A 25,206-nucleotide genomic window follows, 5' to 3' on the forward strand; every position below is an offset into this window, starting at 1 on the left:
TATATAAAAACAAAATAAATATTAAACATTAAAAACACTTCCCTATACAGGGCTGCCTTCAGATGGCTTGGGGATCAGATAACTCCATACCTTCCAACATTCCTCCGATGAAAATAGGGATGTCCTAAGGAAAAGCGGGACATTTTGGAATCAAATTAGAAACCAGGACGGCTTCTGTAAATCTGGGTCTGTCCCTAGAAAATAGGGACACTTGGAGGGCATGCCTTTGTGCAGCAGGAATGTTCCTACACACACTCATACACCCTTCTTGATGCTCCCTCCATAGAAGCAAGGGGCCTTATCAGAGTTCAAGAACACATTCCAGCCAGGAGAAAACACTCAGGTTATGAAGCAGGGCCAGTGAGAGAGGGTTGCTGCCTGGAGGAGAGTTCTCATGCATGTAGGTACTAATTACCTGGTGTGTCAAGGGTCCCATAGTTAACGAAGAGAACTGCCTTCAAGTAGGAGGAGTACACCATTATCCTTCAAAAAGAATTGCTAAAGTCCAACAACTTCTCTTGGCTGCTGTGCTTAGATCTCTTGACTCCTAAGGTATGTAACCAGCCCTTAAAAGGTCTCTCCTCAAAAATGGATATTGGAGAGTTGGAAAAGTTTCAGAAATGATAAGGAATATATAGAGCATAGAAAGAAGCATCTGGATTCTTTAATAAAATATTTTTTGAAAAAAAGTTGAGTAGGAGGTGACACAGTAGAGGTTTATAAAATGATGTGTGGCATGGAGAAAGTGGATAGAGAAAAGATTCCCCCCCCCCCATCGCACTGGAACTTGTAGGCATACAGTGAAGCTGGATGCTGGAAGATTCAGAATTAAAAGTACTTCTTCTTGCAGAGTGTAGTTAAGCTATGGAACTCCCATAGGAGGCGATGATGGCCACCGGTTTGGGTGGCTTTAGAAGAGGACTGGACAAATTCACAGAGGACGAGGCTATCAACAGCTACTTTGCAAACCAACTTCCACTAATAGAATGCATTTTTGCTTGACTGTTTTCACTACTAAGTGCAGTAGTACCTCGGGTTAAGAACTTAATTCGTTCTGGAGGTCCATTCTTAACCTGAAACTGTTCTTAACGTGAAGCACCACTTTAGCTAATGGGGCCTCCTGCTGCTGCCGCCACGCCGCTGCTGTGCGATTACTGTTCTCATCCTGAAGCAAAGTTCTTAACCCGAAGTACTATTTCTGGGTTAGCAGAGTCTGTGACCTGAAGCGTCTGTAACCCAAGGTATCACTGTATTCTCCTCATTCATGCATTTTTGTGCACATCTCTTGGCTGGAGAGCTGCACAGCAAAATATAGAGAAGTGCAAGTTCCAAATGATAGCTGTTACAGTTCACATATTGTTTCAGAATATGTGATGAGTTAGGACTGCCTTTAAATGTGAACTGAATCGAATTTTTCCTCCATCTTCCCCGTTGTGGGAAGGGGGTTCTCTCACAGCATTCATATTATTTATCACCATCTCTCACACAGAGAACATAACTGATTATCGCAGAAGCTATTCCTCTATCATTATTTCTATGTTTCTGCTTTTCTCTCTTTTTTAACTCAGTTATGTGCAGTGATTTACCTCAGCAACTACTGCTCTGGAGCCCTCTGTAGGCCAACTGTAATAACTGAAACATCAATGGTGGTTTACATCCTGGTACAAAAATCCAGCTGTCAAAATAATAAACAGGAGTAATAGATTTAAGACTACAAGGAGCTTGCATTTTAATTTGAGATCAAGATGGGTCATAAATGTACAGAAAAAAGGTAAGAGAGGAAAATATTAGCTTTATACAGCTAAAAGCAGTAACAAAAAAAAAATGCTGTGCAGCTAATGCTGAGCGCCACTCATCTTCTGCTACGGGCTTGCTACTGTTCCCTCCTCTGCTTTGTTTTGCAACATCATTGCATTCTATTAAAAAGAAATAACTTGCTTTTAATTACAATGGTTAGCGATTAGAGTTCTAACCACATTATGTAGAGTTGTGCTGATGACAGTGTTATCTTAATTGTGCAAATAAAAAAGGAGCCTTTGTTAGCAAAAGTGAAAACCTTGGTGGTGGTAAAGGAGGTATGAAGTCTAAGTGTCAGTATGTATGTTGTGGATGAAATAAATCAAGTCTTGACTCTCCTAGAAAGTAATTCTATGCTTACTAGGGAGGGTAATGGGGAGCCTCACTCTCCATGCACGGAGCGCAAGTTTCATGGGCTGAGGTCTCCTCTGTGCAGTGACAGAAAACTCCACCATTGTTCCTTTACCTCCAGAATCTTCCTTCTCAATCTCATGGCCTGGATGGAGCCGTAAGGTATATACTGCAGAGCCGCCTGCCATGTCTCTCATCTTCTCCATTTCTAATAAGGTGCCTAAGCATCACTGTGTGACTCTTGACTAAAACCATGTCTATGAGCAAAGACTGACTGAAAAGCAGAAGGCAATAGGTTTGGAAATGTGGCACTCCCAGGAGCTTGTTGTGTGGATCCTGGGGGTTGCATATTTGCAGAATCCAAAGCTCCCTCATTCCCCTGAACACCCAACTGCAGAAAGCTGGGAATCGGGAACTCCAGCCCTAGAGCTGGCACGCTTATTTTCCCTAGTGTAACTGGGAAAGGAACTTTTTAAAAGCAGAACCAGGAAGGGCACAGAATATTTCCTTCCATACGTCTGCCGTGGCCAGTATGAACTGTCTTAGGGAAGTGGCAATATCTCTGCCACAGAATCTCACCATTGCCACCATCTTAGGATTGCGCTTCCAGCAGTTTAAAGATTTGTGCCAATGTGAAACATAAAAGGGTGCTAGAAATCTAAATTATTGTACATTTTTCTTGCCATAGGAATCGCCAAAATGTTGGAGAATTTAACTAATGAATATATACTGTTGGATTGTTATATAGCTTTATTAAGTGTTCTTCTCAAACAGTAATATAATTTTGAGAAGTAAAATGTTGTTAAGTCATCCTTTAATGGCATCAGAACTAACGACTGCCCATTTTTGAAAGAATTTGGAAGGAGCCACGAAAGGATATTGGTATAAAAAATGTGTGGGATATAACTTTGTTTGGAAAGTTGACAAATAAAATTGGCTAGGGGGACTAAAAGGAGCAGCAGCTTTAGATCAGAACGGTTTGATTTTTTTAGTGAATAACTAATGATGTAATATGCCAACCTCTCAGTATGCTATTTTCTATAACTAATAGTTATTTGCTTTTACATTAAAGATAACAGCAACATTTGTTATCTTTCTACTGTACTCTGTAGAGAGTAATTCTTGCGTGACTTTTGATGCACATATTTGTCTTTGGAGCTAAGTTTTATTTATGTTCAAAATGTTATTTATATTTTAAGTTACATTTTTGGTATAGTTCCCTGCACAAAATCTCTATTGGTCAATACACGCACAATCTGCCTGTTTGTCATGTGATACTTAAATAAAAAAATCAACTAGCAGCTTCTAAATTAAATCTGTATGACAGCTATAGCCAAATGACTATTTATAAATACTTGTATATTCATACAGCTCTTATGGTTGTGCAATTCTGAGTCAGAAAAGAAGCGGTACTGTATGCTGAGCACTAGAACTGCAACTTTGGGGTTCCACTCTTATGATTTCCTGTCACCTGCATTCATGAGCTATCATGAAGAATCTCCACCTAAGTGATGGATGTGAAGGGAGTGCTATTGTTTGCTTGAAGGCTTGCTTCCTCCTGACTTGGTGTGCTAAGGCAGCCCTTGTGTTCCATTTGGTATCGCTGATAATTATTAGCACTGTCACAGTGCATCGCCGACTCCCGGAGCACATTTGCTTGGGAGAGCCACACAAATGAAAACAGTTGGGTAGGCAAGCTTGAGACTCTCTTTGTCCATAATGAGGCAACATTCTTGAAGTGACAGGTTTCATTTTATGCGTTTCGGATTTCAAAACCACTCGGATTCATGATGCATTTTCCACTGAGATGCCCCACCTCCTAGCAAAATTCTAACGAATATATCTGAAAATCTGAAAATAATTTTAAACACGAAACTAAACCATTTCTCCTCTCAAAGCATACTGTAAGATGTTTGCTGCATTGCAAAGTACTTCAAAGACCCCCAGTATTTATTATGACTTTTTATTTCTAATAATGTTCTCTGTGGTACTGACATAAGAAGGGTCTGCAGTCCATCTATTCCAGCACCCACCCTGTGGAACGCCCTCACACCAGATGTCAAAGAGAAAAATAACTACCAAACTTTTAGAAGGCATCTGAAGGCAGCCCTGTTTAGGGAAGCTTTTAATGTTTAATAGGTTATTGTATTTTAGTGTTTTGTTGGAAGCTGCCCAGAGTGGCTGGGGAAACCCAGCCAGATGGTTATTATATTATTATTATCCTGTTCTCACAGTGGCCAACCAGATGCCTGCAGGAAATCTGAGTACAAGAGCATTGTCTCCTAAGGTCATCAGCAACGGGTATTCAGAAGCATACAGACTCATGTCCATGAGTGAGTTCTAGGGTTATCAGATCCATGGATTCACTAATTGTTCTTCAGTCATTCTTTAATCTAGTGATTGTAACTTGGGGATTTACCGTGCAATCTGATGAATGCTCAGAAGCAAGCGCCATTGAATTCGGGGGATTTACTCCATGTATAGAAGGCGTAGGGGATGTTTTTGATCTGGCAGGTATGATCCTAATCTCCCCACACCACCACAGGCCAGCTCTGACAGCTGGGCAGGGCAACCCACCAATCTACCATCTCATGTCCTAATGACGTCAGATGATTGACTCCTGCCAAAGCCTTTTGTGCAGTGCTTCAGAAGCCATGGGGGCAGTGGAGTGAGGCCAATATTTGACACACCCTCCAGCCCTCATGATGCCTTCCCAAAACCAGATAAGCAAGGCACCAGGCTTTGGGAAACAGGTGCGAGCCTCTGGCAGGATCCTAGAGTCCTCCTACCTCCTTCCCAAAGCTGGGAAAGCTAACTAGGCTTTGGGAAGGAGGAATCTAGGGCCGTGTCAGAGCCCTCCTGCCTCCTTCCCAAAGCCCAGTGCCTCCTTACCTGACTGTGGGAAGGCATCGCAAGGGCTGGGGAGTGTCAAACGTTGCCAAGGAGTGCAGAAAAAGGCCTCTCGGGCTGCATGCATTGGACTTGTTTACACTGTGTAGCAGAGGTGGTCTTGCCTTTCAGGCAGCAGTTTCCCCCAGCTCTACCTGGGGACACCAAGGGTTGAACCTGGGACCTTTATGTATACTGGACATGTGTTCTACCGCTGAGCCACAGCCCTTTCACCTTGTTCTGCAAGTGGATTTTCTGTGCCTTCCTAACAGCCAAGAAACAGGTTTGGCAACACTGGAAGGAGAAACTATCTTGGTGCTAATACATCTGTGGATTGAGAAACTGATTTTGCTGCCTCTAGATGAGCCAGCAGTCAATTGGTGACAGCACTGTGGGGCATACAACACTATTTGGACTGCCTTCACTCTGACACCATTACTCGCTGAAGGGCTTACTTTCACTGTTCTGTATCCTAGTTGCTCCCAAATCCTCCCCCTTCCAAAATCCCCAGCTTATCCCCCCTCTGTCAGTATAAGGGGTGAGGTTTATAGGGTCCAAGATACTTACGGCTTGATACTTACAATGAAATCCTGTATGTGTATACTCAGAAATAAGCCCCAAAGGATTTGTTCCCAGTTTAGGATAGCTGCTTAAATCTAGGCTGATCTAGCAAAGGGATTGGGGAGAAAAGAAGACTTAAAGATAAGAAAATGTGTGAGAGGATCAGTTAGTAATTAAATCCCAATGTTTTACACTGCAGTAAATTAGTCATTAATCTGCATCTTTAATTTGATTTGCTATGTTTGTAAATAATCAATGTTTAAGCTTTGTTAATAGCACTACAGTGCCTTGAGCAGGTAAAAAACCCTGAGAGGTCTCTCCTTCAGCCTCGCAACAACTTCATTCTCGCCACGACTGTTGACATTTTAGTTCCACAAATGACATTGGAGATGGTTTCCATGGAAACTAAAGATTCAGCCACACACATTCTTGAAACAGACAAATGAGAATATCTGTTTCCTACTACTGACCAAATATTTAATGTCACCAGTGTTTACTAGAAAGCTCCAGGGCATAAGAAGGCTTCAGAAAAAGGACTTAAAGGGAACCATCCCTTCCATATCCAATCTATCTATCTATCTATCTATCTATCTATCTATCTATCTATATACTAACAGCAAGGTCATTCTCAGAGAGCTGATCCTTATATAGCCAAGCCAGCACCAAAACTCAGCAGTAGAAAACAACATGTAGGGGAAACTCTAAGGGAGGGGAAAACAACAATTTAGGAGGATTTTCAGTGACCATAGAGCTCTGGGGAGTGGTGTGGAATATTGCTGGAAGGGAATGAAATGGGCATTGTTACCTGCCTGGAGTAACAAACAGGAGTACTCCACACTGCAAAACAGGTCTTACTTGTTGCACCTGACGATGCATAGAAAGGAGACAAAGAGCTGCCCTAGCGCAGGAGTTCTGTTAGGGCAGGTGTAGAGAACCTGTGGACCTCCAGATGTTGCTGAACTACAACTCCCATCATCCTTGGTCTTTTGTCATGATTGTTGGGGTGGAGGGGAACTGTAGCTCAGCAACATCTGGAGGGCTACAGGCTCCCTTCCTTTGCTCTATGGCACCAGAATATGCCCTTCTTGCACACAAAGTCTACCCAGCTCACATCAACGAAACAGAAACTCTACATGTGCAAGGGGCATTTGCAGAGCTGTGCCCACTATAGAGAGGAGGACCACATGTGGACACTGGAGGGCACATGGATGTCTGGATCGCCACTTACATATGATAATGGCCATATCTATCCCAGGGATATAGGTAGGTCTGGGTTTGGTCAGAGCTTGGATGGATGACCACCTGTGAACTTTGAGCAGTCACTTGAATGAGCAGTCACCTGTGAACTTTGAGCAGTCCAAAGAGAAGAGAAGCCAATAATACTTTGCTGGGTAAACTGAGTAGAAACAGCATATGATATGAGGGGGTCTACAAATCTGAGGCTCCAGTACTTTGGCCACCTGAGAAGAGAAGACTCCCTGGAAAAGACCCTGATGTTGGGAAAGATGAAGGGCACAAGGAGAAGGGGACGATAGAGGATGAGATGATTGGACAGTCTTCTCAAAGCTATCAGCATGAGTTTGACCAAACTGCGGGAGGCAGTGGAAGACAGAAGTGCCTGGCGTGCTCTGGTCCATGGGGTCACGAAGAGACGGACTTGACTAAATGACTAAACAACAACAACAACACAAATCTTTGCAAGTGTTGTTTAGAGGAGGGAGATATGCAACTACACAGGATAAAAAGTTATATACACCAATCAAAATTTGAATTGCCTCAGCAAGGAACATGGCATACTGCCTGGTTGCTAGGCAACAAATCCCACCCACCCCCAGTTGGCTTGACTAACTGTAAGCAGAATTAACCCTTAGGTTATTAAATGAATGATCCCTGCAGTTGTACTTCCAGCAGGAACCACATGTATAGCTTGTTAGGTTGCATGAAGGAAGAAGAGTGGGATTCTTATGGAAACATAGGGGAATAAATACACAAAGAAATAATCTTTCCGGATGGGTATAAAATAATGTTTTGAAGTGACTAATAATTATGCTAAGTCAGAGTTAAGCAGAAGCACACCATCTTCGAAGCCCTGCTACCCTACCATCCCTCTTGGTTTGAGTGGCGCTTCTTCAAAGCCATAGAGAAGGGAATGAGGAATGGGTAAAAGGACAGAAACTGTGACAAAGGAAAAAAGTGTCAGGTTTGTGAAGATTGTTGGCAGAGTCAGTGACCCACTGCTTATTAAAGTTTCCCAGCTGAAAAAATTTCAAAGCTTGCCCTGCCTGTGAACAATGGTAAAGATTGAACTACACACCATACAAAATGTAGTTACAAGTGAGGCTATATATCTTAACGTTTCATTCAAGTAAGAGTAGGATTACTGTGCACAGTTGTCCCCGTGGCAACATCTGGCCTATATTTCCCCACGTGTGAAAAGAGAAAACAACGTAAGAAGTGGAAAACCTCACACATTCTTTCTTGTTTCCATTCCGAAGTGTGAAGGAAGAGTAAGACATTCCTACCACAGTGTTCTTACTTTATCTCCATGAAAGCCTTCATTCCACTTGCATGAAAAAGAAAACACTGATTTAGTCACAAGCATTTCCTTAAAGAATTCTGATTCTGAGGCAAGTGCTGATGTCATAATAAGAGTTCAGAGAGCTTTTCTTCCTCCTTTTTGCTTTTCTCCATAGTAAGCAATGACATCAACTTTCACAGGGGGAGAAAACCCACCTTGACTTTGGATCTTCAGAGGTAAGCATTAATGAGAACTTGCTTTTAGTTTTGCACTTAGATTGCACTTAGTTAACTCATTTTGAGTGCTGTTCTTGTCACCTCTGTCCTTTCCCTTTTTGAGGTGGGGTCTTTTATCTCATTGACTTTACAACAGCTCATTCCCGACAGTAATCGAAAACTTATATTGGTTAGCCTAAGAGAAAGCCATAGATACCAAAACAACTTCATGTATTCAGCCTTTCAGGCATAAATATATAAATAAATTTCTTTCATCTGAAGGTCAGGATATACACATTTGTAAATAATAATAATGGTCGAATCTGATCCACACTGAAACAACTTGTTCACACTGATTCCCATAGAACCGAAGCGGCAGCTAAACTGGCAATCCTGGGCGTGTTTACTCAGAAGTGAGTGCCCCTGGGTTCAACAAGAGTAACTCCTGGGACTTAATGCTGCCAGGATTTTTTTTAATAGACCAGATGTTTGCTGGGGATTAACTATGTATTGGGTGTGGTTGCTGGGCGTGCTTGGAAGTAATGTCTGGATATGAAAGAGTGCTAAGGAAGTATTTGCAATGGGTCAGTGCATCTGGCTGTTAACCAGAAGGTTGGTGGTTTGAGTCCACCCAGGGCAGGATTCCTGCACTGCAGGGAATTGGACTAGATGATCCTCAGGTTCCCGTCCAACACTACAATTCTATGATTCTATTTGGGGGATGTTATTCTATGGAGGAAGTGTGAGTGCAGCTTCTGCCTCAGGGCCCTTCTTTCAGCTTCCACCCAAGATCACAAACTGCAGGTGATTGATGGTGGAATTGCTGTTTGACATGAAATAACCGCAGAAACCAGCCCACGGGAGAAATGTTTGTACTATATGTTTTGAACCGGTCATTCTGCTGTTGCAACTTGTGGTGATTTCACTGGTTTCTCTTACATTTCACAGTAAGGATTGTGGTTTTATGGCTCTGTATCTAAGCCATTACAGCCAAGCTCTATTCTTCTCTAGTTCTGTGAATTTCATACCTTATCTCTAAGCGCAGATCAGTACAAGATGACTTCATCAGAAGGAAGCCAGAGGCTGTTATCACCAAGAATGATAACATTCACACAGTCTCTACTTCTTCTCTCGCTCCCTCACTTGGAGGCAATTGCCGGGGGGGGGGGGGAGCTGTCAATTTTGGTTTCTCTCATTTTCCCAGTTTTACGATCACTTCTTCACATTTCCACATCAGTCTCCACTTTTTTTAAAAAGAGGTTCTCATGAAAATTTATCCTAATACACACATTTGTAAGCAATTTTCCCCGATACTATGCATCTTGATGTTATTTTCTTTAACATATGCCTTTTTGCGCTGTGGGTTAAACCACAGAGCCTAGGGCTTGGCGATCAGAAGGCCAGTGGTTCGAATCCCTGAGACGGTGTGAGCTCCCGTTGCTTGGTCCCAGCTCCTGCCAACCTAGCAGTTCAAAAGCATGTCAAAGTGCAAGTAGATAAATAGGTACTGCTCCGGCGGGAAGGTAAACGGCGTTTCCATGCGCTGCTTTGGTTCACCAGAAGCGGCTTAGTCATGCTGGCCACATGACCCAGAAGCTGTACGCCGGCTCCCTCGGCCAGTAAAGCGAGATGAGTGCCACAACCCCAGAGTCGGCCACGACAGTCAGGGGTCCTTTTACCTTTATCCCAATATACACAATTTTGTACACATTGCTTGGCTGGAGAACTGCATTGCCAAATTCAGAGGAGTATGAATTTCAAAGGATGGCTGTGTCTTGGTTTATGTATTGTTTTGGAAAGTGTGAATTGGGTAAATTCATATTTAAATGCAAACTGAATCAAACTTCTACACTACAGCCCTTTCAGGTGGGAGATAATTTGAGCCAGGGAACCCTGGCATGGTATTGAAGGACGGAGTTGTGACAGTCACGTGACCTACCTTGGACTTCCTAAGCCAGTCTACCACCCATGGGTGTCCTGGAGGATACTATCCCTTCACATGCAACTGCCAGGCTGTGTATGAAAGTCTGTAGCTGCCTTCTGTGTATGAAATCAAGGTGTGTGTGCTATTTTGCTCTTTGCCTCAGGCAGCAAAGTGTTTTGGGCTGGCCCTGACCCCTCTGCTATTTGCAGTGAAATCAAACTGTGCCCTCCAGCTTGTGCCTATGGTAAAATAAGTAGATGAGCCTTCCTTATGAATGCAGTAAGCACCAGGAACAACAACCCACATTATAGCAAACCAGAACATCAGTATGAATTGAGCCTGAATGATGCATGAAAATATCCTTAAATGTTTCTGGTCAGCAAACACCTGCATGGGGCTAAGGAGGATCTCTTTTACCAAGAATGCAAATATTTGTGGGGTGTTGTTGTTGTTTTGTTCCTTTTGCTTTTGCTCTGCCCTCAACAATGCATAATGCAAACAAGCCACTAATTTGGAAGTTGAAATTATTGTTGCCACTCAATCTTTACTAAAAGCATTTTGTGAAATGTGAGGTCTGTAGAAAACAATTATGTGGTGTGCATACATGACTGCAAAAGAGGAAGCCAGCTGTTTTCCTGGAAACAGAGAAAAGGACACTTGTTGACTACTTTAACCTTGTTAGATTCAAGGTGAGTTATTGTAGTGTGTAACAATGCACGTTCAGAAGTACCACATTCTGCATTCAAATATACAACTTGCCCTAAAACGTTTGGCTTCTTTTGGCCTCTGTAATTTATTCTAAGTATTGGCCTACTCAACACATGCCAAATGTGTAGGATATGTTTCAGAAGTGTACATGGGGAAAGTGCAGTGTCTATTGGTAGAGTTAAGGGTAACATTAAGAAATTTCAAATAAGAAGAAGAACCTGCCCTATTCCATAGGTCTTTAATTGTTACAGCTCAGCTAGACCTCCATAACTGCTGGCTTTGACTGCTGTGGGGTATAAGTCTTGCAGAGCAGCTAGACATCATTGAGAGAGGGAAGCAATGTCTTGATAAGACTATTGCTATATGCAGAGGTGTTATGTACTGAGTTGAATAGGATCCAAACTGCAGCAGTCTGATTGGTCCTAGAACAATAGGATCCAAAAGGCAGCGGTCTGATTGGTTCTAGAACAATAGGATTCAGAATGCAGCAGTCTGATTGGTCCTAGAACAATGCAGCAGTATGATTGGTTGGCAGGAACTACCCAATCAGGCTCCAGATAGAAGTGAATCCACAACCTGATTGGCTTACAGTAGAATTCCGGAATTAGCCAATCATGTGCAGCCCATTGTGTAAATAATGTATATAAAGCAGATACTTTGAGGGGACTTTCATTCATTCCTCCTCACCACTATGAGCTGAATAAAGAGCATGAAATCACTTCGTGACTCTGAGTATATTTCAAGAGGAGTGGGGTGGGGTGGGTAGAGAATTGCATTAGTTTTACTAGTTATAATGCTTGCGCTTCTGTTCCAGTTTCTGATGTTCCTTTCATACTTAGTACCTTCTGGTATTGTGGAACTGTGGCTTGTATACGCCCCAAATTTTGTCAGTGCAAAATGCCTGCAATTTTTGAGTTAACAGGGTTGAAACTGTTTGTTTGCTTTTAATGGAAGTAACATGAATTAAACATTTGCTAGATTCCACTAGATTTTACATCATGTGAAACATCACACCACATGTAAAAATAAACAGGTAGGGAAACCCTGTAAAGATTAAATAAAATGCTGTCTGAATGCAGCCCATGGTATTAAACATTTGAGCAATGGTGCAACTTCCTCATCACAGAGGTGCATCTGGCCCCCTCAATGTGCAATTTTCATTGTATGTTGAAAATGTACCTATTTACCCTGGCCTATGATTCTTGTGGTGTATATTTTTTAGAGCCCACTCTATTCTTATTATTGTAGTTTGCTTTAAACTGTTCTAGTGTTGTATTTTTAATTGTTGTGTGACCTGTCCTGGGTAATAAATAATCTACTATTTTTACTACTACCAGGCTCAGGTAAAACAAAAAATTTTTCCCCTTCCAGTAGCACCTTAAAGACCAACTAAGTTAGTTCTTGGTATGAGCTTTCGTGTGCATGCACACTTCTTCAGATACACTGAGTGTGCATGCACACGAAAGCTCATACCAAGAACTAACTTAGTTGGTCTTTAAGGTGCTACTGGAAGGAAAAAAAATGTTTGTTTTGACTATGGCAGACCAACACGGCCACCTATCTGTAACAGGCTCAGGTATTAAGTGATGCATAAATTGTTCATAAGGTGTTAAGTGATACATAAACCGACAACTTACTTGAGGGTTTGGTTCCTGGGAATCATGCAATCACATAAGAAAAGCGAGCATAAATTGTGGGCTTGCTGTACGATAAAGAAATCATTATGTAGCTGTCAGGACCAGCCTTAAATATTTTGTTGCCTCAAGTCAAGGACAAGATGGTGCCACCCCATTTGACGCCCAAAAGCTGGTCAGACTGGCAGCTGAGACTTACTTCATCACCGGTGATGGAATAACATCTTTCACCACAGGTGAGGGAAGTAGGTTTGCTTAGGAGGCCCAGGGTAGGCCTTGTGGTATGCACATTTCTATTTTTTCCACAGCTTACAGCTGCTCCCTGCCCCACAACTTCTACCTGGGGCAGCTGCCTCACTCTGTGTAATGGTAGGGCCCGATCTGAGCAGCTGTCAAGTCATCTAACTGGATCACTTGATAGGAGACTGTTTGCTTTTTGGACCATTATCTGGTAGAAAAACGAAGTCGAATCTCTTAGGCTCTGTACACAGCATGCATCTGAAGCACATTAAAAGTGCATGGCTTTCCCCCAAAGGATCCTGGGAACTGTAGTTCACACCTCACAGAGCTAGTACCCGGAACAAACTATAGTTCCCATGATTCTTTGGAGGAAGTTTTAAATATACAGGTGTGCGCAGCCTCAGTTTGCAAGGGGGTGAAAAGAATGTTGTGCCAGAAAGTTCCAGGGCAGTTAGCCGGACAGTTGGGCCACAGACAAGGCGCAAGGAACAGAATGGAGAACTGGTGAGTTTCAGAAACACAAATATGGCAGTTCTGTAGTACTTTGACAGAAAACAAGGTTTGGCATTAGAATGCCGGTTAATTTGTCGTGTAAGTTGGTGTAAAGAGGCAACAGTGGCCAGTGGTTTAATATGCTTGTTTATATCATTTGAAAGTTTGGGCTAAGGTAGACTTTTAGAAAGTGTTCTAACACGGACATGCATATTCATAACTACCACATACAGTTCTTACTTGGGTCATAAGCTTTTCACAGGAGAGGAGCTAATATTGTATAAAATTGCTTGAGTTTTCTGTGCATTTCATGAAATTCACAGGTGGGATCCATTATGTGTCTCAAAACCACACCAACTGTCCAGAAGGAATACAGTGGGGAGGAAATGACTCACTTCAGATGGCACTATGAGATGGGCAGGTGATGGGTAGAGGCAGGAATCAGTGTCTGAATGGTGCTTGCCTTACCTATGCGGGGAGGAAAGTTTGATTTCTGCTTCAGGCAGCAAAATGTATTGAGCCAGCACTGAGAAAGTTTGCCTACCAATAAAAAAAAATATGGAGTGATATATAATGATTAGAGATAAGAGGAATGCACTCTGCAAATGTTCAGAGGCGCTATTAGCCCTTCACATATTTCAAGTATGGAGTACTGGCATCTGTAAACTGGTTCTGGGATTAAACTCTGGTGAAACCTATCTTAAATTCCAATCAACCCTATGTCCCATCTTGTACAGCTGTGCAAAATCATAGCCCTTTTTCTTAGGAAAGCATAAGGCAAGCTTCCTTCCTTTGACTCTGCAGAAACAGAAGAACTCGAGAGAGAGAGAGAGAGAGAGAGAGAGAGAGAGAGGGAAAGAAGACATTGTCAGCACTCTGCTGTATTCCATTCTTGGTGGGGTCTGCTGTCAAGCAGCTAGCTCATGAGTTTTCCTTGAAACGTACACCACTTTGTCAGCCTTCCCTGGACATTTCTGCTTGGAGCTAAATGGTTCCAAAATGCCACCTACCACAAACATATGCCTCGTCTTTCAATATATAGCCAGCATTGGCAGCTACACTCTACACATCTATCTCCCAACTTCAGGCTCTGTTCCAAAACTGACAAGCTTTGTCAGAGACCCAAGTGTGAGGGTGTATTAACTTTCTGCCCCCCCTTTTCTTCACAAACTAAGCAGAACAAAATGACCCTGACACTTTTGCACTCTCAGGGCAAGATCCCAACAACTTTGGTTTAAGGGCTCTAATGGGCTGTTTCAGCAAATCCAGTTCTTAATGTTGCACACTATCCCAGTCTCTGAGTGGTGCAGGATTCCGGGTGCTTACCCAGGGTTCGTGTTTCCTTTGGAAATGAGGCACAGAGGAGACTGTGGTGTCTTTATGCTATATGGTTTATTTACACATATATTCAATCTGTTCACAGCATTGGCACTCCAAAAGGGTCTTGTTTCTCCCATAGCCGCAGCCTTGAATTCAAACATTGTTCTGCCTCTCTGTCTTCTCACAGCTTGCTGGTTTACTTTTGGCTCACATCACTACAACAATTTAACTCAAAACTCTGGCTTTTTCTGTTAAGGAAGGGGGCTCCACCCACCTGCCATCTCGCACCAAACTCCTTAATCCCTCATCACGTCACCAGGACGCTATCTTGGGTATTCCAAGAATTAGAAGGCTTGGGTTGCTTTTAACACTTGCTAGATCCAGGGATTAGAGAGGTCTGGGGTGCAGCTTAACGCCACCAAACTATTAACATTACTATATAGCTCAGATTCAGCCACACAAGTCAGAAAGGTCACCATAGATTTTTCTATATGCATGTCTGGCTTCTGATAGTGAACACTGAGTGCTAAGCAGAGGAAATTATTACCCAGGAATACTTTCCCTGCTCTTTTACTATAGTGCAAAATGGAAAAAACTTGTTTAATTGGAAGTAAAGTCCACTGACATCGATGCAGCTTATCTTCCACTTAGCAGAGTATGGGGTCAAAGTGATGGTTTGTTTGCAGTGGTATAAGTAAGACTAGTTTAAAGACTGGGTGGGCTTTGGGGCTGCAGTCGTTTTTGGAATTTCCCGGCTGAATACCCTGATCTCCACATTGTTGTAAAATCCTACCTCCCATTTAAATGATTGTGTGGTGTATTGGCCCTTCAGATTTGCCATATCAGGAAGTTGCTGAGTCAGCTGTCAGGCACTATGCTTTCAGTTTCAGTTCTGTATTTCCAAGCAGTGCTTTGCTGTATCTTCTGTCTCCCTAATCTTCTTGTTACTGAAGTCATTGTTAGTTGCATAGTCTCTGTGTGGCCTCCTCTTACTGGCATGTTTTAGACCTTCTGGACTTCTATTACTAGTAAAAAATGTTTACATTTCCCAGGGCAAATAGCTATACCTCATCCTATCTCAATAATTATTAAGCATTTTGTTTTATCCTGGCCTTCAGCCAAAGAAGACTCCAAAGTGGCTTACAAATATTGGTGAGAAGAAAAACCTTGCCCTCAGGCTCACAATGCTTAGATATGACACAAAAGGAAAAGGACCAGAAGTGTGAGAAGAAAAAAGCAAGCTCAGGCACTAATTCTTAATTACAGAGATCTGTGGTGAACAGCAGGAACGCAATAAATTTTGAGAGGCACTAAAAGTGGCTGGTCTTTCAACAGAATTAAGAGAGAGGCTGTACAATAAGTACAGTAGTCTCCATAAGACTACTGAAAACGCTGCTGTGAATGACAGATGATGGTGGTGGTCCATAAAACAAAATTCACCTCAGAGCATTGTCACTGGGGTAGCTATCTCCAATAATGCTGTGAGGATGTGTGTTCCTGATATCCTGTTCCTAAGTCAGCTGTTACCTTTCTACTTAGCTATATAACAGTAACCTATATACATCTGGAATATGATCAAAGTCCAGGTGACATTCATATTTTGAAAAAGTTTAATTTATACCTATAACTATTACCAGCAATGCAATGATGGAGTTTGAGGTCTGATCTGTACAAGGTAACAAAGATCTGACTTCCACTACCCAAAGCACCAAGAATTCTAGGTCACTATTGCTGAGCAGGGCAAAAATTTGTGGGAAGTGTGGCCATTTTGCCATCTTTCTCACTGTTGGAAACAGACAAGCCTTATAAACCTGTTTTTCTTTCCTTATCTACTTGAAACCCAGCAAGACATCACAGGCCAAAGCTGCTCAACTTGAGTTGCTCTTATGTTTGCAATGACAGCCTTAAATTTAATTGTCTGGTTGAATTTCTGTAAGATATTTGTACATTTTTTATATGAAAGTAAAAAAGTGGAATGTGTAAATCAACCCGAGCTGAAAATCGTAATGTCTTATGTGTCATTGTGAAAGGAAAATAAAGCACTTCAGTAAATAAAAAACAACAATGAAACAGTTACCATCAATTAGAACCGAAAAGGCAGACACAATTCAGAAGAAAATTAGAACATCAAAGTCAGCCTTAACAAGGTTAATTAAGCTGCCTGAACAAAAATGTGTGTTTATGTTTTTAAAACTGTTGTAAATCTCTTGGAGACCTTTAGGTAATAAGCAACTTAGAAGTCTAATAACTAAATAAAAAGATGATCCGAAATACAATATAACAAAGACAAGAATAGCATCTAAAGCAATACATAAAGAGCAGAACAAAAACCAAACACACAGTTCAAGCTCAGTTTAAATGCCTGGGAGAATAAAAGAATGTTTTTGGCTGGCACACCAAAGATAAGCTTCCTTGTGGAGAGAATTTCACAATTGGAGCACCACCACTGAGAAGTCCCTTTCCCTAATTGCCATCCACCATATCTAGACCAAGAACTAGATTTGTTCCTTTCTTTCCTTTTTGCATTTTGAGGCACAACGTTCTCGAATGTGCAAGAGCTGGTCTTCTATTACATTATTTTTGTGTCCAGTAAACAGAGCAATCTCTCTTTAGATGAGTACCCATAGTTCCTGGATCTATTACAGATTAATCCTGAAATGCGGATGCACCCAAATGCCATGGTGAAAGCAGCTCTAAGACTAAAATAATATTTGTAACTTTGCAATTATTTTCCCCTTCGCCGCTTCTGCCCCATTTTCCAGTGTATTCGGGATTAATGTTATCTTCAGTTCTGCAGCTGCTTGTGAAATGGAACCCTACAGGTGCACTATCAAAATTATTACAATACAGTAAACCAACTCCATTTATTAGCTTCACAAGCACTGTTATGTGGAATGTGTGGATAAGCCGTACCAAATTCCATGTAGGCATTTGACAAGAAGAGCTTTGGACAGTAACCTGTACCTGTACAGAATTTGTAGAGTGCGGTGTGAGGAAACCAACAAGACATAAAATTTATGCAATATTTTACTGATGCACCTTGTCACACCCTACATGGAAAGCTAGCAAGAAAGCAAGCCTAGCTAGTAATATAAAGACTTTCAGGCTCCAACTGTCTATCCACTTCCCTGGGAGTAAGTTCCCATTGAACATCATAGAACTTATTTCTGAGTAGATGTCTGCAAGATTGTACATTGTCTTACATGTACTTTCCTTCTAAAGGTGGCTTCCCACATTTCTATTGATGTGGGAAGGAGGGGACACATTGTTAGGTAACCCTTCCAATGGGGCTCTTTTAGACTTGGAAGAGCAGAAAGCTAGGAAGGCCTCTGAGTGCTGGAGAAATGTTTAAGGGAAAGAAAAATGCACTCACACCCAAGGCTAGCTCACAGGAATAAAGTAAACTCAACTTTGCACCTAGCAAAATTCTGAAGAAATCTGAATGTGTCCTGAGAATGAAGAAGAAAAAGAGAAGCTGCCTCCCCCCCAAAAAGAAGAAATCGTTTGAGAAACTGAATAGCAAGTTTTGGCACAGCATTGCTTAAAATCCCCCAGAATGCCCTGGGAAGCTTGAGACACCATTTCCTGTGGGAAACAGCCAGAAATTGAAATGTTGACCCTCTGTGCTGGGCAGGGCTGATGAGAATTGCAGTCCTAAACATCTGGAGAGGACCAATGTGGGGGTGCCAATCTTAGACTAACAGAACTTCTTGTTGTTTAGTCGTTTAGTCATGTCCGACTCTTCGTGACCCCATGGACCAGAGCACGCCAGGCATTCCTGTCTTCCACTGCCTCCCGCAGTTTGGTCAAACTCATGCTGGTAGCTTCGAGAACACTGTCCAACCATCTTGTCCTCCATTGTCCCCTTCTCCTTGTGCCCTCCATCTTTCCCAACATCAGGGTCTTTTCCAGGGAGTCTTCTCTTCTCATGAGGTGGCCAAAGGATTGGAGCCTCAGCTTCAGGATCTGTCCTTCCAGTGAGCACTCAGGGCTGATTTCCTTCAGAATGGATAGGTTTGACCTTTTTGCAGTCCACGGGACTCTCAAGAGTCTCCTCCAGCACCATAATTCAAAAGCATCAATTCTTCGGCGATCAGCCTTCTTTACGGTCCAGCTCTCACTTCCATACATCACCACTGGGAAAACCATAGCTTTAACTATACGTACCTTTGTTGGCAAGGTGATGTCTCTGCTTTTTAAGAGTTTGGTAAAATATATCTATTTCCAGTGTTTTTTTTCTTAAAAAAATGTTCAGGGGCACTTTCATTTTCCTACTCATATTGAAATACTGCCCCTCAGTGAGGCCAAACTTAGATTCAATAAACGTTTAGGGGTATGCGTCCCCCCAGAAAAAAAACACTGTCTATTTCTTGCTTTTCAATATGCTGAAGACGTAAGTGGCTGGAGGGCTGTTCATAGAAGGCTGCTGCAATATGACAGTGGAGGCTGGTCCATTAGGGACTCTGACCGTCATTGGCTCTGGCCTCACCTGCACCGGATCGCTCTGTCTTCTAACCTACCAGTCCCAAAGGAAACCAGTCACCGCTGGTCAATGGGCAGTGCACTTTCCAGCTGAGAGCTAGGCTACCTTGTATGTTGTTCCCAGGTTGATTGCTGGTGAGGCCTGCAGCTGTTGTGGAAGCTTTGAAAGGCTGTAAAGAAAGAGCAAGCAAGCAAGCAAGCAAAAAGTGGAGATGCAGAACTCTTCCTCCAGTGTTGTACAAATCTCTCTGGAGGCATGTGGCTGAGACCTGACAGCTCTGCAGATGTGTAGAGCTACGTGAAAAATGATGCTAATTAAAAACAGAAGGCAAAGCGAAGGGTCAGTGGCACTGTGAAGGCATTAGTAATCAAGAAGGGAGTGCATTTGCCTTCAGTGGTGTTCAAAGCCCCTTACAGGTGGTGTTGCAGGAGAGCGGTTCACTGTTTTAGTCATAAAAGTTCCCCTCTCTTGATTTTTTGGGAGGCCATTTTAAAAGCATCATGCCCTATCTTCCGCACCATCTCTTCAGCTTATACATAGAATATTCTGGTTGCCGCTTTCATAGGTGCAGCATAAAGTTTACAGCATGAGGCCAGATGTTATAATTTCCCTGTGCAGAAAAGCACTTTCCTCAGCACCTGGGAACATCATGAATAAATTGTCAGACGTAACAGTCATAGATTCAGGGTGCGTCTTTTATCAGTGTGCATACATGCAGGTTTTATGTGGTAAAACCAGGTTTTATGTGGTAAAAAGGTTGGGGGGAGCCCATTGTGTTCATGTATCTTCCATCATGAAGGTGCTAGCAGTTTTTCATGTAGGAAAATAGCAGTGTCCATTACTAATACTGTAGTGATATTATTTCTGTGTAAGGTAGCACAGCAGACAGCAGTAAACAGACAAAAAGACCAGCACAACTTCTTGCCAGACTGTAAAGACTCTGCTTATTATAAACAATGATGCACAAGCTTTATAAAGTAAAAGTACAGTGGTACCTCAGGTTAAGAACTTAATTAGCTCTGGAGTTCTGTTCTTAACCTGAAACTGTTCTTAACCTGAGGTACCAGTTCAGCTAATGGGGCCTCCCGCTGCTGCTGCCGCCACACAATTTCTGTTCTCATCCTGAAGCAAAGTTCTTAACCCGAGGTACTATTTCTGGGTTAGCGGAGTCTGTAACCTAAAGCGTCTGTAACCTGAAGCACCTGTAACCCGAGGTACCACTGTAGTGTTACCTGTCACCCATGACACGGACTACTGGATAGCATTATAAAACTTGTATTGTCATATCTGACAAAATGGGAAGTGCTCTGATTGAACAGATTGGCTGTGGCAGGTCTTCTATGGGTGTGGCGTGGGGAAATTGGGTGGTACTTTGACCCTGCTTGCGCTTTTTTGGTGGGTAGGGGGGCAAGAAGCAGAAGGAAATGGCACTGGCTCAAGTAATTTTGCTGCCTGAGGCAAAGGGCACCAGCTGTTGCACCAAGCTGATCAGACCAGCAGATGATAATTTCAGGTATTTATATACCGCACACTATTCAGAATATCTAAGTGGCGTACATAAAATGTTAAAAACAATGCAAAGAATAAGAACAACTAAAATTTATCATGGAAACAGAAAACTACCTTAAAATTCCTGCTGGAATAAGAAATTATTTGTTAATACTTTGGCAATGGGACTGCATCCGAGTGCAATAGGCTAGCTAAGTGATTGCAGGGAAGGTTTCATGGAACATACAATTTTGTCCTCTGATAGATGGAAACATTCACTGCCCATTGCCATGCACAGCAGCATCTGCCACCTAACTACCAAATGATAGGGCCAGCCCTGGGGAAACATCCACAGAAAATGCCATGCACATGCACAGCGGCATCTGCCACCTAACTACCAAATGATAGGGCCAGCCCTGGGGAAACATCCACAGAAAATGGATATATTTTTGAAATTTACCCAGCATGTTTTGAGTGTATTGCTCTTCATCAGGCTTATTTTACTTTTGTTACTCTTTTAATGAAATTCGCAGTTCTGTGAAGTTTGTAATGGAGTTCTACTGCAAAGAAATGTTTACAAAATGCATGTACTTGGTGGAATGTATGCCCAAAACAGCATATACTGGTGAAAATAACATAAGAATGCATATTATTAGTGGACATTCCTTGCAAAAGAAAATGTGTACATTAGTAAAAACAGCATACCAAAAAAAAGTGTTTATTAGGAGAAATTTGAACTAAAATGCTGACAAATTTTCTTGAAGGTTCTTTTTTTTCTTGACCAGAAATTGCTGCAGCCATGTAGAGAACTAAATTTAAGATGGGAAAATTAGAAATGGGGAGAACGTGAAACTGGCAGATTGGACCCCCTGTATGTGTGACTTGGGTTTTCAGTTATGTCAGTGATGAAGAATCCCATCTTCACACAAAATTGGCCATGCTGATGGGAGTTGGAGTCTGACAGTATCTGGAGGACCATAGGTTCCCCCATCCCTGAGCTATGTGAAGATTTAATGAGCTCAGGCACTCTTGCTATCACAATTCACATATTTTCTGATTCGCTCTGGAAATTCCCTTTACCAACTCCCAACATTGCTGTTCCATTATTAATGAAACGAAATGTTTATGAATGAATGTAACGAGAACTCCATTGTTCAATTACTGCCCTCAGTAACCAGCCAAATATGTGATCCCTTTTTTGTTAAATTGTTAATTATATAGTTTTGTTAGCATTATCGGTGGTTCTTTTCTGGGCAAAGAGCTCTCTGAAGCAGTCTCCAAGCTGTCAAGCTGGTTACTATTTCTTAAGTAAATCTAGGACCAATTCTGAAATACTAATAAGCCTTTTTAATGAAGCCTCGATGTTCAGAATATGTGGATTATATAGCAGGCTCACCAAATTGGCTGGGGAGCAAAATGGATAATTCATTTAGTGTTCTTCTTGGGTACAGCCCATTGAACTAAATAGGACTTCTGCAGACATCTGATGTGGATTGTGCTTTATTTTCTACCAGAAAACAAGAGCATAAATCCATCAGATTAAAAAAAAATTAAACACATCCTTATTTACAGTAATGTGTCAAATTGTTTTATATTCATTTATATTTATTTATTTTATTAGATTTAATATCCGTTTTCTATTATAAGGTCCCAGGTTGGGTTGCAACAGTAAATATACAATCATAAAACAAATAAAACAGTTACATAGTACATTAACAGTGCAATCCTATTCATGTTTACTCAAAGATAGCAGTCCCACTGTGTTCAGTGAGGCTTTCTGATAAGTGTGTTTAGAAATTCAACCAATGCCAACTATCATTTCAGAAAAGGGGCAATCAAGATTGGTTTGTTAAGTTGCAACATATTTTTAACTTGGGGAAAACTTGAAGGTCTATGTTACAAGCTATATTTCTCAACCAATATTTTTAGATTACAGTGGTACCTCTGGTTACGTACTTAATTCGTTCCGGAGGTCCGTTCTTAACCTGAAACTGTTCTTAACCTGAAGCACCACTTTAGCTAATGGGGCCTCCTGCTGCCGCCGCGCCGCCAGAGCACAATTTCTGTTCTCATCCTGAAGCAAAGTTCTTAACCCGAGGTACTATTTCTGGGTTAGCGGAGTCTGTAACCTGAAGCGTATGTAACCTGAAGCATATGTAACCCAAGGTACCACTGTAATGTATTTGCTGTTTCTTTAAGAAACATTTGTGGGTCGTACCTACGGGACCGCCTCTCCTGGTATGTCCCACGAAGGGCCTTAACGGTCTTCAAATAAAAACACCTTGGAGATCCCGGGCCACAGGGAGGTTAGGCTGGCCTCAACCAGGGCCAGGGCTTTTTCGGCCGTGGCCCCGATCTGGTGGAACGCTCTGTCACAAGAGACTAGGGCCCTGCAGGACTTGACATCTTTCCGCAGGGCCTGCAAGACAGAGCTGTTCCACCAGGCCTTTGGCCAAGGCACAGCCTGACCCCCTCTCTCCTTCTGTAATCTTCATAGAACTCTAGCCCAATGGTTGCCATTAATTTGATTCTGAACGGATTTTAGAATGTATTTCAATTAATTGACTGTGATTTTATGTAAACTGTGCTACTTTTACTGTTGTTAGCCGCTCTGAGCCCGGCTTTGGCTGGGGAGGTGGGATATAAATAAATTATTATTATTATTATTATTATTATTATTTAGACTATGCATGTAAATCTCTGTGATGCTACTTTAAACAGCTGTGGCTTCCCCCAAAGAATTCTGGGAGCTGTAGTTTGTTAAGGGTGCTGAGAGTTGTTAGGAGAACGCTGTTGCCCTTCCAGAGCCATAGTTCCCAGAATGCTTTAACAGGAAACTCTAGGAATTGTAGCTCTCTAAGGGGAACAGGGGTCTCTTAACCACTGTCAAACCCCGTAATAAACTACAGCTCCAGAATTCTTGGGGGAAGCCACAGCTGTTTAAAGTGGCATCACAGAGATTTACATGCATGGTGTAAATTTGGCCTTGCTCTCTGTTACTTCAGAGAGCAGGATTATAACCAACGGGCAGAAAGTGCAGGGAAGCAGGTTTTGGCTAAGGATAAAAGAAACTTATTAATGGCAAGAGCAGTTCAGCTGCCTTGGGAAGTCATGGTCTCTTGTTCACAGGAGGTTTTTAAGCAGAGGCTGGGTGCCCTTTCAGGGATCACTATAGTTGCAAGACTCCTGCACTGAGTAGGGTATTGGGCTAGATTGTGTCTGTGGATCTCTTCCACATATAAATTTCTGTGAGTCTTAATGCCATGTGTGTGTGATCGCATCAAAAATGAAACAAAAGGACTTGAACAGTGGTACCTCGGGTTAAGAACTTAATTTATTCTGGAGGTCTGTTCTTAACTTGAAAGTGTTCATAACCTAATGGGGCCTCCCGCTGCCGCCGCATCGCCACCGTGTGATTTCTGTTCTCATCCTGAAGCAAAGTTCTTAACCTGAGGTACTATTTCTGGGTTAGCAGAGTCTGTAACCTAAAGCGTCTGCAACCTGAGGTACCTCTGTAAATAAATCTGGAAATAAAAAATGAACAAGATAGAATTCGTAATGCATTGGCCTTGCAATGGGCCCCGGATCCAGAAATACAAGTCAGATTAAAAGAATTCAGATGAAAGACCTTTCTCAGGGAACATCTCCCTGCAGAAGAAGTTGCATGCTCTCTCCCCATGCTCTTCTGGAAAAGCAAGGCTGCGTGGATTCTGCTATGAATACATTAAACTTAGCAGGAACACTTGGAGCAATGTCGACTGTTAGTAATAATGAATGAACAATGAGATTGGAGGGAGAATAAATTGAAATCAACCCACTGGAATGTTTTGTTTAGCCATGCACAAAAATGATACTGAAACTGCACACAGAGTAGCTTTTCACACTCCACGCATAACGCTAAGGGGAGAGACAGCCTCAGCAAGCTCAGGACCAGGTGACCCGGGAGGCTGTCCCTGTAGGTCACTGCGATGTGTGGGAGAATTTCTCCTAAAGGTCCCCAAGACAGCAGAGTTACTGTGATCAGGTAACTCAGATCAGGGCTTTTAGTGTGGCTGTCCCTGTTCTGTGGAACAGCGTTGCTGTCAAAATACAACAGGCGCCCACTATCTGAACTTTATGGAAACAATCGAAGACAATTGTGCTGCGACAAGCTTTCCCAGCTGAATGAACCCACTGTTGTGGGTGTCTCCTTTAAAAAAAAATTCAATTGCTTTTACTTGCTATTTTCTGCACCACTTTAAACTAGGTTCCTTTAGCTGTTTTTTATTATATTATGTGCTTCACCTTGAGATGAGGATGGTGAGAGCTCCTGGGATAGCTCAGTCGGTACTCTTAATCTCAGGGTTGTGGGTTCGAGCCCCACATCTGGCAAAAGCTTCCTACATTGCAGGGGGCTGGACTAGATGAACTTTGTGGTCCCTTCCAAATCTGCAGTTCTGTGATTATATAACCAAAATGGTTGTTTAATAAGAGCAGCCCTGCTGGATTAGACCAAGGACTCATCTAGTCCAAGAATTTGCTCCCCACAGAGGCCAACCATATGCCCCATGGGAAACTAAGGAACAGGGCTTGAAGGCAAGTTACTG

General features: G+C 42.3%; 1 protein-coding gene across 2 annotated transcripts in view; it reads left to right on the forward strand.

Annotated features, from left to right (window-relative positions):
• Positions 1 to 8,259: 8,259 nt before the first annotated feature.
• PPP1R9A (protein phosphatase 1 regulatory subunit 9A) overlaps positions 8,260 to 25,206 on the forward strand; it is a 144,667-nt gene continuing 127,720 nt past the window's right edge. Inside the window, exon 1 of one of the 2 annotated variants that reach the window (XM_053359672.1) lies at positions 8,260 to 8,352. The gene's annotated coding sequence lies outside the window, so the exon portion shown is untranslated. Of the gene's footprint in view, positions 8,353 to 13,268; positions 13,342 to 25,206 lie in introns of those variants that run through there. The other variant, XM_053359674.1, reaches the window with a different exon arrangement.

The sequence above is a fragment of the Podarcis raffonei genome, chromosome 12, assembly GCF_027172205.1.
Source record: "Podarcis raffonei isolate rPodRaf1 chromosome 12, rPodRaf1.pri, whole genome shotgun sequence".
Lineage (NCBI taxonomy): Eukaryota > Metazoa > Chordata > Lepidosauria > Squamata > Lacertidae > Podarcis > Podarcis raffonei.